This window comes from Macaca fascicularis, chromosome 16, assembly GCF_037993035.2.
Source record: "Macaca fascicularis isolate 582-1 chromosome 16, T2T-MFA8v1.1".
NCBI classification, from domain to species: domain Eukaryota; kingdom Metazoa; phylum Chordata; class Mammalia; order Primates; family Cercopithecidae; genus Macaca; species Macaca fascicularis.
Genome location: NC_088390.1, coordinates 69967316 through 69978743, shown reverse-complemented (window position 1 = coordinate 69978743; position 11428 = coordinate 69967316). Strand labels below are relative to the sequence as shown.

General features: G+C 52.0%; 1 pseudogene; it reads right to left on the bottom strand.

Moving 5' to 3' along the window:
* Positions 1 to 1030: 1030 nt before the first annotated feature.
* Positions 1031 to 1898, bottom strand: LOC141408840 (peptidyl-prolyl cis-trans isomerase A pseudogene; annotated as a pseudogene).
* Positions 1899 to 11428: the final 9530 nt, after the last annotated feature.

Below are 11428 nucleotides of genomic sequence, written 5' to 3'. Positions count from 1 at the left end.
ACTGATGAATGTGTAAACAAAATGTGGTATATTCATACAGTAGAGTATTTATTCAGCCATAAAAAGGAATGAAGTAGTTATATATACTATAATATATGTGAACCTTGAAACCGGTATGCTAAGTGAAAAAAGCCAGGCCCAGTGCAGTGGCTCAGGCCTGGGAGGCTGAGGTGGGCGGATCACCTGAGGTCAAGAGTTAGAGACCAGCCTGGCCAACATGGCAAAACTCCGTCTCTACTAAAAATACAAAAATTAGCCAGGCGTGGTGGAGTGCACCTTTAATCCTAGCTACTCGGGAGGCTGAGGCAGGAGAATTGCTTGAACCTGGGAGGTGGAGGTTGCAGTGAGCCAAGATCGCCCCACTGAACTCCAGCCTGGGTGACAAGAGCGAAACTCCGACTCAAAAACAAAAACAAACAAACAAACCAAAAGACAAAACAAAACAAAACAAAAAACAAAAAAGAAAAGAAAAAAGCCAGTCACAAAAGGCCACATATTATATGACTCCGTTTATATGAAATGTCCAGAATAAGCAAATCTATAGAGACAGAAAATAGATTAGTGGTTGCCAGGGGCTTGGGGGTGGAAGAAAGGGAATGAGTGACAAAGGGCATGGGGTTTCTTTCTTCTTTCTTTTTTTTATTTTTGAGACGGAGTCTCACTCTTGTCGCCCAGGCTGGAGGGCAGTGGCTGGATAGCTGCTCACTGCAAGCTCCGCCTCACAGGTTCACGCCATTCTCCTGCCTCAGCCTCCCGAGTAGCTGGGACTACAGGTGCGCGCCAGGACGCCTGGCTAATTTTTTGTGTATTTTTAGTAGAGACAGGATTTTACTGTGTTAGCCAAGCTGGTCTCGATCTCCTGACCTTGTGATCCACCCACCTCAGCCTCCCATAGTGCTGGGATTACAGGCGTGAGCCACCGCGCCCAGCCTCTTCTTCCTTTTTCTTTTTCTTTTTGCAATTTTTATTTAGTTCTTATTTCATAATCATAAACTTAACTCTGCAATCCAGCTACGCATGCAAGAGAATAAGGCAAACATGGAACCCAACGGGAACTGAGAGAGAGAGCACAAAGATTAGAGGCTACTGTGAGCAACTGAGGTGGAGGGTGCTCTCTGGAGCTACAAAAGGAATGATCCAGTGGTGAAGATAAAACACAAGTCAAACTTACTAGAGTTGTCCACAGTCGGCAATGGTGATCTTCTTGCCGGTCTTGCCATTCCTGGACCCAAAGCGCTCCATGGGCTCTGCAATATTCATGCCTTCTTTCACCTTGCCAAGGACCACATGCTTGCCATCCAACCACTCAGTCTTGGCAGTGCAGTTGCAAAACTGGGAACCATTTGTGTTGGGTCCAGCACGTGCCATGGACACGATGCCAGGACCTGTCTGCTTCAGGATGAAGTTCTTATCATCAAATTTCTCCCCGTAAATGGACTTGCCACCAGTGCCATTACAGTGTGTGAAGTCACCACCCTGACACATAAACCCTGGAATAATTCTGTGAAAGCCGAAACCCTTATAACCGAATCCTTTCTCTCCAGTGCTCAGAGCAGGGAAGTTTTCTACTGTCTTTGGAAACTTGTCTGCAAACAGCTCGAGGGAGACGTGGCCCAAGGGCTCCCTGTTGATGGCGATGTCAAAGAACACGGTGGGGTTGACCATGGCTGGGCATATATATACTATAATATATGTGACATGGCATGACGGGGCTCCCGGCAGCATTGGAATCTGTGGTACGGGGTTTCTTTTAGGGATAGTGAAATGTTCTGACATTAGTAGTGATGGTTGTACAACGCTGAATATTCTAAAAGCCACTCAATTGTATGCTTTAAAAGGGGGGATTTTATGGTATATGAATTATATCTTGATAAAGCTGTGGTTTAAAAAAATATTTCTGGCCGGGTGCGGTGGCTCACACCTGTAATCCCAGCACTTTGGGAGGCCGAGGTGGGCGGATCACGAGGTCAGGAGATCGAGACGTTTCGCTCTTATTGCCCAGGCTAGAGTGCAATGGCGTGATCTCGGCTCCCCGCAACCTCCGCCTCCCAGGTTTCAAGTGATTCTCCTGCCTCAGCCTCCTGAGTAGCTGGAATTACAGGCATGAATGAATCACCATGCCTGGCTAATTTTGTATTTTTAGTAGAGACAGGGTTTCTCCGTGTTGGTCAGGCTGGTCTTGAACTCCTGACCTCAGGTGATCCACCCGCCTCGGCCTCCCAAAGTGCTGGGATTACAGGCCTGAGCCACCGCCGCAGGCTAGGCTTATTGTTTCTCACTGTGCTTTCTAGAGAAACAATGAGTCTTTTCTCTTCAACACGGCCACTGTCCAAGATGAGAGGTAGCAACCATGTCTTTGTTATTTATTTATTTATTTATCATTTTTATTTTTTTGAGACGGAGTCTCGCTCTGTCGCCCAGGCTGGAGTGCAGTGGCATGATCGTGATCTCGGCTCACACTGCAAGTTCTGCCTTCCAGGTTCACCCCATTCTCCTGCCTCAGCCTCCCGAGTAGCTGGGACTACAGGCACCCGCCACCATGCCCAGGTAATTTTTTGTATTTTTAGTAGAGACGAGGTTTCACCGTGTTAGCCAGGATGGTCTTGATCTCCTGACCTCATGATCCGCCTGCCTCGGCCTCCCAAAGTGCTGGGATGACAGGTGTGAGCCACTGCACCCGGCTGCAACCATGTCTAAGCATGTCTCCTTTTCTCCAGGAGAAACACAGTGCCTTCAATGATTCCCCGGGAGAGGAGTTCTCTGTATCCTGATGCTCTGTCATCCTCTCGTGAATGGACTGCAGATTGTCCACATCTCTCCTAAACTATGCTGCCCGTATTTAAGTAAAGCTGGCCTAAGAAGCTCAGAGGGAGCCCTGGTTCACTTAATGCAATTCCTTCCCTTGGTGCAGCCGAAGAGGGCTGAGGTTGTTCCGGCAGCCTCCTCACCTGCTGCGGCTCATATAGAAACTGAGAGTCAGTGCAAACCCTCAGATGTTTTCCTGGATCTTTTCCATATGAAAAACGGCCAGTTTGTTGATGTACATCTGACTTCTCCCTTTTAAATGCTGACTGTCAAGTTCAATCTTAATTTCTTTTGACTTGCTCAGCAATCCCATCTTAACTTTCACATCTCATTTTAGCTCTTTCCCCCAGTTTTCGGTTAAGCACAAACTTACCAATCAAGACATTGTGCTTTTTTTTTTTGAGATGGAGTCTAGCTTTGTTGCCAGGCTGGAGTGCAGTGGTTCAATCTCAGTTCATTGCAACCTCCACCTCCCAGGTTCAAGCGATTCTCGTGCCTCAGCCTCCCAAGTAGCTGAGATTACAGGTGTGTGCCACCATGCCTGGCTAATTTTTGTATTTTTAGTAGAGATGAGGTTTCACCATGTTGGTCAGGCTGGTCTTGAACTCCTGACCTCCAGTGATCTGCCCGCCTCGGCCTCCCAAAATGCTGGGATTACAGGTGTGAGCCACTGCGCCTGGCCATTAGGTGTATTTCACCACAGTAAAAAACGATAAATTACAAAAAATGGTGACGTGCCAGGGACAATGCCGTGTGCAGCTCGTTGTCTGGCCCTGTCCCCAGGGTGCCCTGCTCTAGGACGTCAGGCCCGGAATCCCAGGAAGCAGGGGAGGAGAGGGAGGTACCTCTTCATTCCAGGCCCAGGATACAGCCCAGCTCTGCCGTGGTTGCGCACAGTGACGATCTATCTCTGCCTCTCAGGCCAGGAACATGTGAGTAAGCTTTGACTCATATCTGTCTTTTCTCCAATTGCCTAATCTTGCCTGGTCTTAATTAAAAATGTCTCCTTCCCTTTCTTACACTCACTCATTCCTCCACAGGTTTTCACCGAGACCCACAAAGCGCAGTCACTGACCCTGTGCCCAGACACTTTGGTGAGCAGGGACAGCCTGGTCGCACTGTTAAAGGAAAGGGGTCCCGATCCAGACCCCAAGAGAGGGTTCTTGGATCTTGCTCAAGAAAGAATTCAGGGCGAGTCTGCAGTGCAAAGCAAAAGCAAGTTTATTAAGAAAGTCAAGTGGTGAAAGAACAGCTACTCCCTGGACAGAGCAGGGCGTTCCCAAAAGTAAGAGGAGGAATGCGTCCACCCTAAGTACAATGCTTGTATATATATAGGATAAAAAAAGATCATAGGGAGATGTGCTCTGCTACAGGGGTTTGTCATAAAGGATTCCTTTTTTAAATTACCACATTTTGCAAGAATCAATGTTATTATCTTTGAAGAAAAATTAGGAATGCCTTTGTTCTCAAGATATCGGGATATCTGGACACTCCCAAGTTTGGATTTGTTTAGTAAACATTATTAATTCACTTCCTTAACTGTAAACATCTAGAGGTTGGGAATACCTTTCTGGGAATGGAGCCCAGATTCTGGGAATGCAAGTCCCTACTGCATTTTCCTAGCCCTCACTCAAGATGGAGTCGCTCTGGTTCAAACACCTCTGACACCCCCTCTACAAGCTCCCGGGATGTTTAAACAAGCCATTCCCAGAGAGGCGATGCAGAGGTGCAGGGCAGGCCCTGAGCCCTGGCCACAGGCGATGCTTAAGCTGAGCGCTGAAAGGAGGGGTAGGAGTTCAGCAGGCGAGTTGTTAGAAGACTTGCATTTCAAGCAGAAGATCTGGAAAGACGCGCTGACCGATCAGCGAAAGGCCGTGAGCTGTGGGTGGTGCGGAGACTGCGGAAGCTGAGGACATGGAGCTAAGGCGGGCTCAGACTTCCTCCTGAGGGCAACAGTTTTTAGCTGGGGAGGAACATGACCAAATCTGCCTTTCCCAGTGACCTCTCTGATCTCTTTGATGCAGTGTAGATCCGTGCTTAGCAAACTCAGAAGGCCCTGTCACCAGCAGGAAGGAAGAGACCCCACGACTGAGGGCAGTGGTAGGTTTAGGGGCCGGCCACAGGTGGGACCGAAAGGGGTAGCTAGGGATGGGCTGTAGGGGTGAGAGGGGAGGAGGAATGGAGGGTTGATGATGCCTTCTATCAGGAGGGGAACATGCTAGAAGCAGTTTTGGGGGGAGGTGGGAAGGGTGGGTAAGCAGATGAAGGATTGGGTCTTGGAGATGCTGCTAGTTTGGCTTTGACGGTGCAGGTCCTCTGCTATGAGGTGAGTGGCTGTGCCCGCCAGCTCCTCTTCTCACTCCCTTCTAGGGCTATGAGATTTGTGACCCTTTCCTCTGCCTGCCTCTGCCCCTGCCCCTTGGGACCCTGCTGGACCAGGCATCCATCCTATGGAACTTTCCATGAAGCGCTGACCTCCCTGCCCCTGAGGCATTGGGTGAGTGGCAGGTGAGAGCTGCTCACAGGGCATTAAAGGGGTTCAAAATAGCACCCAAGGCCGGGCATGGTAGTTTACACCTGTAATCCCAGTACTTTGGGAGGCTGAGGCGGGCAGATCACCTAAGGTCAGGAGCTCGAGAGCAGCCTGGCCAACATGGAAAAACCCCTTTTCTACTAAAAATACAAAAAATCTCCGGGCATGGTGGTGTGGGCACCTGTAATCCCAGCTACTTGGGAGGCTGAGGCAGGAGAATCGCTTGAACCCGGGAGGCAGAAGTTACAGTGAGCAAGATCGCACTATTGCACTCCAGCCTGGGCAAAAAGAGCGAGACTCCATCTCAAAAAAAAAAAAAAAAAAAATTGCACCTAAGCCCAAGCCCAGAAGGTGGCCCTGAAACTGGGCCTTCCTTTGAAGCTAGGCCTGGTATTTGCCATGATTGTGCCTCCTTCCCCACGTCACCAACGTTGACTGCCCTCCATTACCCGGTGCTGCCTGGGCGCTGCGTGGGTGCTGGCGTGTGAAATGGCAACGTGAGGCCGTGTCTACTGAGCCAGGCATCTTAGTGCTTTACACAGAGAAATGAAACCTCCTAGCTATGCTGTGAGTTAGGGACCATTGATTCCCATTTTTCAGATAAGGAAACAACCAAGGCACGGAGTGGTTGGTAGGTGGACTAAGGTCACCCAACAGCTGGAGGCAAAAGGAGACACGTGTCTCCACCAGGAGCCACCAGCTGTCCCCTCCTTCTCCATCCCACAGAGTGAGTGAAGGCTTGGGCTACTCCGGCTGGACAGTATCAAGTGTTACATTCTGTAGAGCCAGGATGTTCCTCCAATCCTTTAATCCCAAATATTTTGTTTTGTTTTGTTTTGTTTTGTTTTGCGGCAGAGTCTTGCTCTGTCATCCAGGCTGGAGTACAGTGGTGCAATCTCAGCTCACTGCAACCTCTGCCTCCCGGGTTCAAGTGATTCTCCTGCCTCAGCCTCCTGAGTAGCTGGGACTACAGATGTGCGCCACCACACCCAGCTAATTTTTGTATTTTTTGTTGAGACGGGGTTTTACCATATTGGCCAGGCTGGTCATGAACTCCTGACCTCGAGTGATCTGCCCGCCTCAGCCTCCCAAAGGGCTGGGATTACAGGCATGAGCCACCACACCTGGCCTAATCCCAAATTTTAAACCTGCTTCTTGTTCTGCCTCTAGTGAAATCAAAGATCCCTCTGCTGCTGTCCCTATGGGAATGTGGACAGGGATGACACTTCTCGCCAGCTCTGGGTGGCCCCTCTGGTCCTGCCCTTCACTGTCCAGCTCCTCAAGTCCTCCTCAATTCCCCTCTTCTCCAGCCCTACTGCCACTGTCCCCACCTGAGTACAGACCTTCATAATTTCCCACTGGCCCCCCCCCCCGGTCCCCCCAGTCCCTCTCCTAGTCCATTTATGTATTTATTTATTTAATTTTATTTTGAGATGGAGTTTCGCTCTTGTTGCCCAGGCTGGGGTGCAATGGTGCGATCTCAGCTCACTGCAACCTCCGACTCCCAGGTTCAAGTGATTTTCCTGCCTCAGCCTCCCGAGTAGCTAGGATTACAGGCATGCACCACCACACCCGGCTAATTTTGTATTTTTAGTGGAGATGGGGTTTCTCCATGTTGGTCAGGCTGGTGTTGAACTCCCAACCTCAGGTGACCCGCCCGCCTCAGCCTCCCAAAGTGCTGGGATTATAGGCGTGAGCCACTGCACCCGGCCCCTAGTCCATTTTTATACACAGCTCTGAGGATGCTCCAATCTGACGACAGCATCTGCTCACTTAGCGCCCTGCCCCGGTGTCTCATCGCCTTGGGGATAAAATCCACACTCTGAGAGTCAGTGCAAAGTTCTTGGCGTGGCCGCTGCCCTCTCCGTTTCCCCAGGCCTTGCTCTACCGAACAAGTCCCTCTCTCAGCGCCTCCCGAAGGCCAGCTCCCTGGCAGGGCTGATGGTGATAAAGTGTTCAGTAGTCAGCAATAAAGAGGGAAAAACAGCAATACTGATTCATAGATACGAAATCAACCAGACGTATCAGCCAAGTTGCCAGCACTCCTTTCTTGGTCACAGTATCTTTTATTCCAAACGTCCTTTCTATTTATTTTTTGTAGTTGAGATATTATTCCTTCTTTTGTAAAATGGTGGTGAGAACAAAGGACTATTTTTTTAAATGTCCTTACTTGGCAAACTAAAAAATGTTTGCAGCTCTAGTAAGACTCCATTTTCATCTTGACAACTCAGTGGTGTGCGGGGGCTGGCCCACAGGCGGCCACACAGATGTGGCTCCCTGGGCCGTTTACTCTTCTGCCAGAAATGCGCCCCCGACCCATGGCTTGCTCATTCCCCACCATCCTTCAATGCAGGTCTTCCCTGACGTTTTTTTTTTAAGAGGGAGTTTCGCTCTTTTTGCCCAAGCTGGAGTGCAGTGGTGCAACCTCAGCTCACTGCAAACCTCTGCCTCCTGGGTTCAAGCAATTCTCATGCCAGTGTCCGGAGTAGCTGGGATTACAGACACGTGCCACCATGCCTGGCTAATTTTTTGTATTTTTAGTAGAGACAAGGGTTCACCATGTTGGCCAGGCTGGCCTCGAACTTCTGACCTCAGGTGATCTACCTGCCTCCGCCTCCCACACTGCTGGGATTACAGGTGTGAGCCACCATGTCCGGCCTTCCCTGACCTTTCTTCCCCCAAAGCCCATCCTTGCATGAGTGCATCATCCAGAACTCAGCACTGCGTCCATTTGCACATCTGCCTCCCCGTGGACCTCGGCTGGTGGAAACCAGGCCCCCTCACATTTCCTTTTCCAGAGCCCAGCCCAGCCCTGCCCTGACTGCCCATACACAGAGCAGGTTTGCAAAATGCCTGACAGAGAATGAATGACTCCAGCTTCCTCCTCAGCAGCAGGTGGAGGTGGGGGGTTGGGGCACCCAGCCCTCTGCTGGCTTCACCTGTCCGTGCCAGTGCAGTTGAACTGGGCTCTCCAGGACTGCCTGCCTGCTGGGCCTCAGCACCACCAAGGGCTTCAAGGGCCCCAGCTGGGTGCCACGGACCCCTCTCCAATTCCACTAGGAGATCAGGGGCTGGGGTGCCTCATCTGGCCCTAAAGCCCCATGGCACTGACCTGGTGCCTGTGTGATTCTTCCTCACTGTTCCCAGACAGGGGCCAGGAAATGGAATGAAAGCAGCCAGTCTCTGAAGAGCTGGAGACCATCATCTGCCTCGGGAAGCCCAGGGAACCTCGGCTCAGACAGGACAGAGACTGTGGGAAGGGAGGAGACTGTGACAGAGAAGCAGAGGAGGGTGACAGAGTCAGGGAAGAACAAAACAGCCTGCAGTGGGAGCAGAGACAAAAATGTGGGGGACCCACAGGGAGGGGAGGGAGGGAGGGAGGGGAGGGGAGGGAAGTAGGGAGGGGGGAGGGGAGGAGGGGAGGGAGGGACAGCTGCCGTCCAAGTGGCCATGGGAGCCTGGGGCTGGGAGAGGCACCCTCCTCCTGTTGGCTTCTCATACAGTCTCTATCAGGGGACCCAGGACACAAGAAGCGAATTCATCTTTGGGTCCACTCTTCAGCTCTAGAAGTCTAGGGCCTGGCTAGGTCCTCTGAAGGAGTCTCTGGCCCCAGGCAGCTTCCTGCCCCCCTGTGTGGCCCCCCAAGTCCTTCTCAAGAGCCCTTCAGTAAATAAATTTACTGGAGAACATCAATGATTGGTCATATGAGGTGTTCCTAGGGGAGAAAATGACATTTAGTTTTTAGCTCACTTGGAGCCATTTGTTTTAAAAAGCACCTCTTGGCCGGGTGCGGTCGCTCACGCCTGTAATCCCAACACCTTGGGAGGCCAAGGAGGGTGGATCACCTGAGGTCAGGAGTTCAAGACCAGCCTGGGCAACATGGTGAAACGCTGTCTCTACTAAAAATACAAAAATTAGCTGGGCATGGTGGCATGTGCCTGTAATCCCAGCTGCTTGGGAGGCTGAGGTGAGAGAATTGCTTGAACCCAGGAGGCGGAGGCTGCAGTGAGCCGAGATCACACCGCTGCACTCCTGCCTGGGTGACACAGTGAGACTAGGTCTCAAAAAAAAAAAAAAAAAAAAAGGAAGCACCTCTTGAGAGAGCTTTTCCTGCAGATGTCACAGGCAAAATGTCTCACGTTGTGGGGAATGTGGCAGTGGACTTCTGGGACCAAGCCGAGGCCCCCACATGCCATCCCCCTTGGGAGCAGGGTGGCTGGGTTGACAGATGTGCAGAGGAGGAGAGAAGTGGGGCAATGCCTTTTCTCTAATGGTCAGCTGGCGGGAAAGACTCCAGGTGTTTCTGAGGAGAGACCCTAAGAGGAGTCTGGATGGGCCTCGGCTGGGGGAGGCTGGTGCCTACCTGGCACATGGGCACTGTGGGGGTGCAATGGGGCACAGCGTGGGAGGTGTCATGGGGGGTCTTTACACTGGGTACTAAAGAGCTTAGGAGCCTGAGCTACCTGGTGTGGGGCAATCACATTTACTACTGTGTCCAGGCAAGGAGGAGCAGCTGGGCTTGGACCTCACAGTGACATGAAGTGGCCAGGACTGGGCACTGGGCTAACGTGAGCCCCAGGGGTGCTTGGATTTATCAACTGAAGAAGGGCCCATGGAAGGGGAGAAAACAATTCTCTAGACAGATGAGAACACCCGGTCACATCCACCTGGACCTGACATCACACCCCAGGCTGTGCAGGAGCACTCACAGAACTAGAGTGTGGAATGACTTATTAGAGCCTCTTCCAACAGCTGTGGGCCCTGGAACCTAAGAACCCACCTTTGGAGAACATTTTTGGGTCTGAGAGCTTTGAGGCCAGGCCTTGAGACAAACCCACCCAGAAGCCCTGAGCTACTTTTGCTGTAAGAGTAGGAGGGCCCTGCCCCTGCTCCAGGAGCCGTCCCTGGATCCCTGGAAGAGCAGGAAACACTGACTGATCCATAGGGGCGATGAGGCTAGAGGCTGAGATCAGCCGGAACCAGGGGGCCAGCTGAGCATGTGATTCCTCTGGCTCCAGGCCACCTCTAAGGGTCTCCCAGTGGCTGAGAGGGATTAGAGGACTGTGGCTTCTTGGGTGAGGGAGCCTCTGGGTTACAGCCACCGTGCCCTTTAAATCTAATCTGCTCTCGACAAGGATCAGCTGACCTGATAGGTGTGCACAGCAGGAGGCAACAGCCAGGGCCAGGAGAAGCATAAAAGATGGAGTAGAGGAGGGAGCAGAGCAGGGTCAGGTGAGACCTCTCACTCAGGACAGTTGTGCAGCTGACTTGCTGAGACCTTGGAGTGAGTCGCCGAGGTCAGTGTGCCCAGTTGGGGCATCTTCCAGGCTGTGGCTCTGTCACCTGCAGTTTTGGCTCAGAGCAGCCACCACATCCTCACTGCTGTCCTGGGATGAGAAGTGGGGTGGAGAACCAGGGGCTGGGTGTGCAGCCAGAGCTGGAGCAGCTTCAGGAGCCAGGTGAAACCTAAGAGCCTCACAGGCTTTGAACAAAGTGCAGGAGTCCCAGCCCTGCCGTTTATGGCGGGTTCCTGGAGGTGATCAGTCATTATCAGCAGTGTGTTCACTCTGCCGATACCACCCAAGGCCATGATCATCCCTCACCCCAGGCCTTGCACACTTGCTTCCTTGTCCTAGACAGCCGGGGCTGTTCCTGCTCTTCGCTGCCCCTGGCACTCACAGAGCAGCTGACTGACTGACCTACCACCTTAGGGAGAAAAGTGAGGAGGTGGGGACTGAGGACACGCTGGGGACACAGCCTCTTTGTGATTTCCTTCCTGGAGGGGAGAGGTGGCCAGGGCAATGCAATGCTGGGGCTGCAGGGCAAACCTTCAGGGCTGGACGAGGGGAGCTCAGCCTGATGTCCAGGTTTGCTGGCATGTGAGGGACGTGGTCAGGCACAGCTACAGCTGTGGGTCTATGGACGGTTCTTGGATCCCAGGATTCGCTGGTGTCGTCCCTGATACACACCTCACGTCTTCAAACTCTGCCCTCTCTGATGGCCTGCTGGCACTCCTCCTGCCTATCTCTGCACACTCAGCAACTTTCCTCTTTGATGGGGACAGGAGTGGGGGAGGGCAGGGCAGGATGG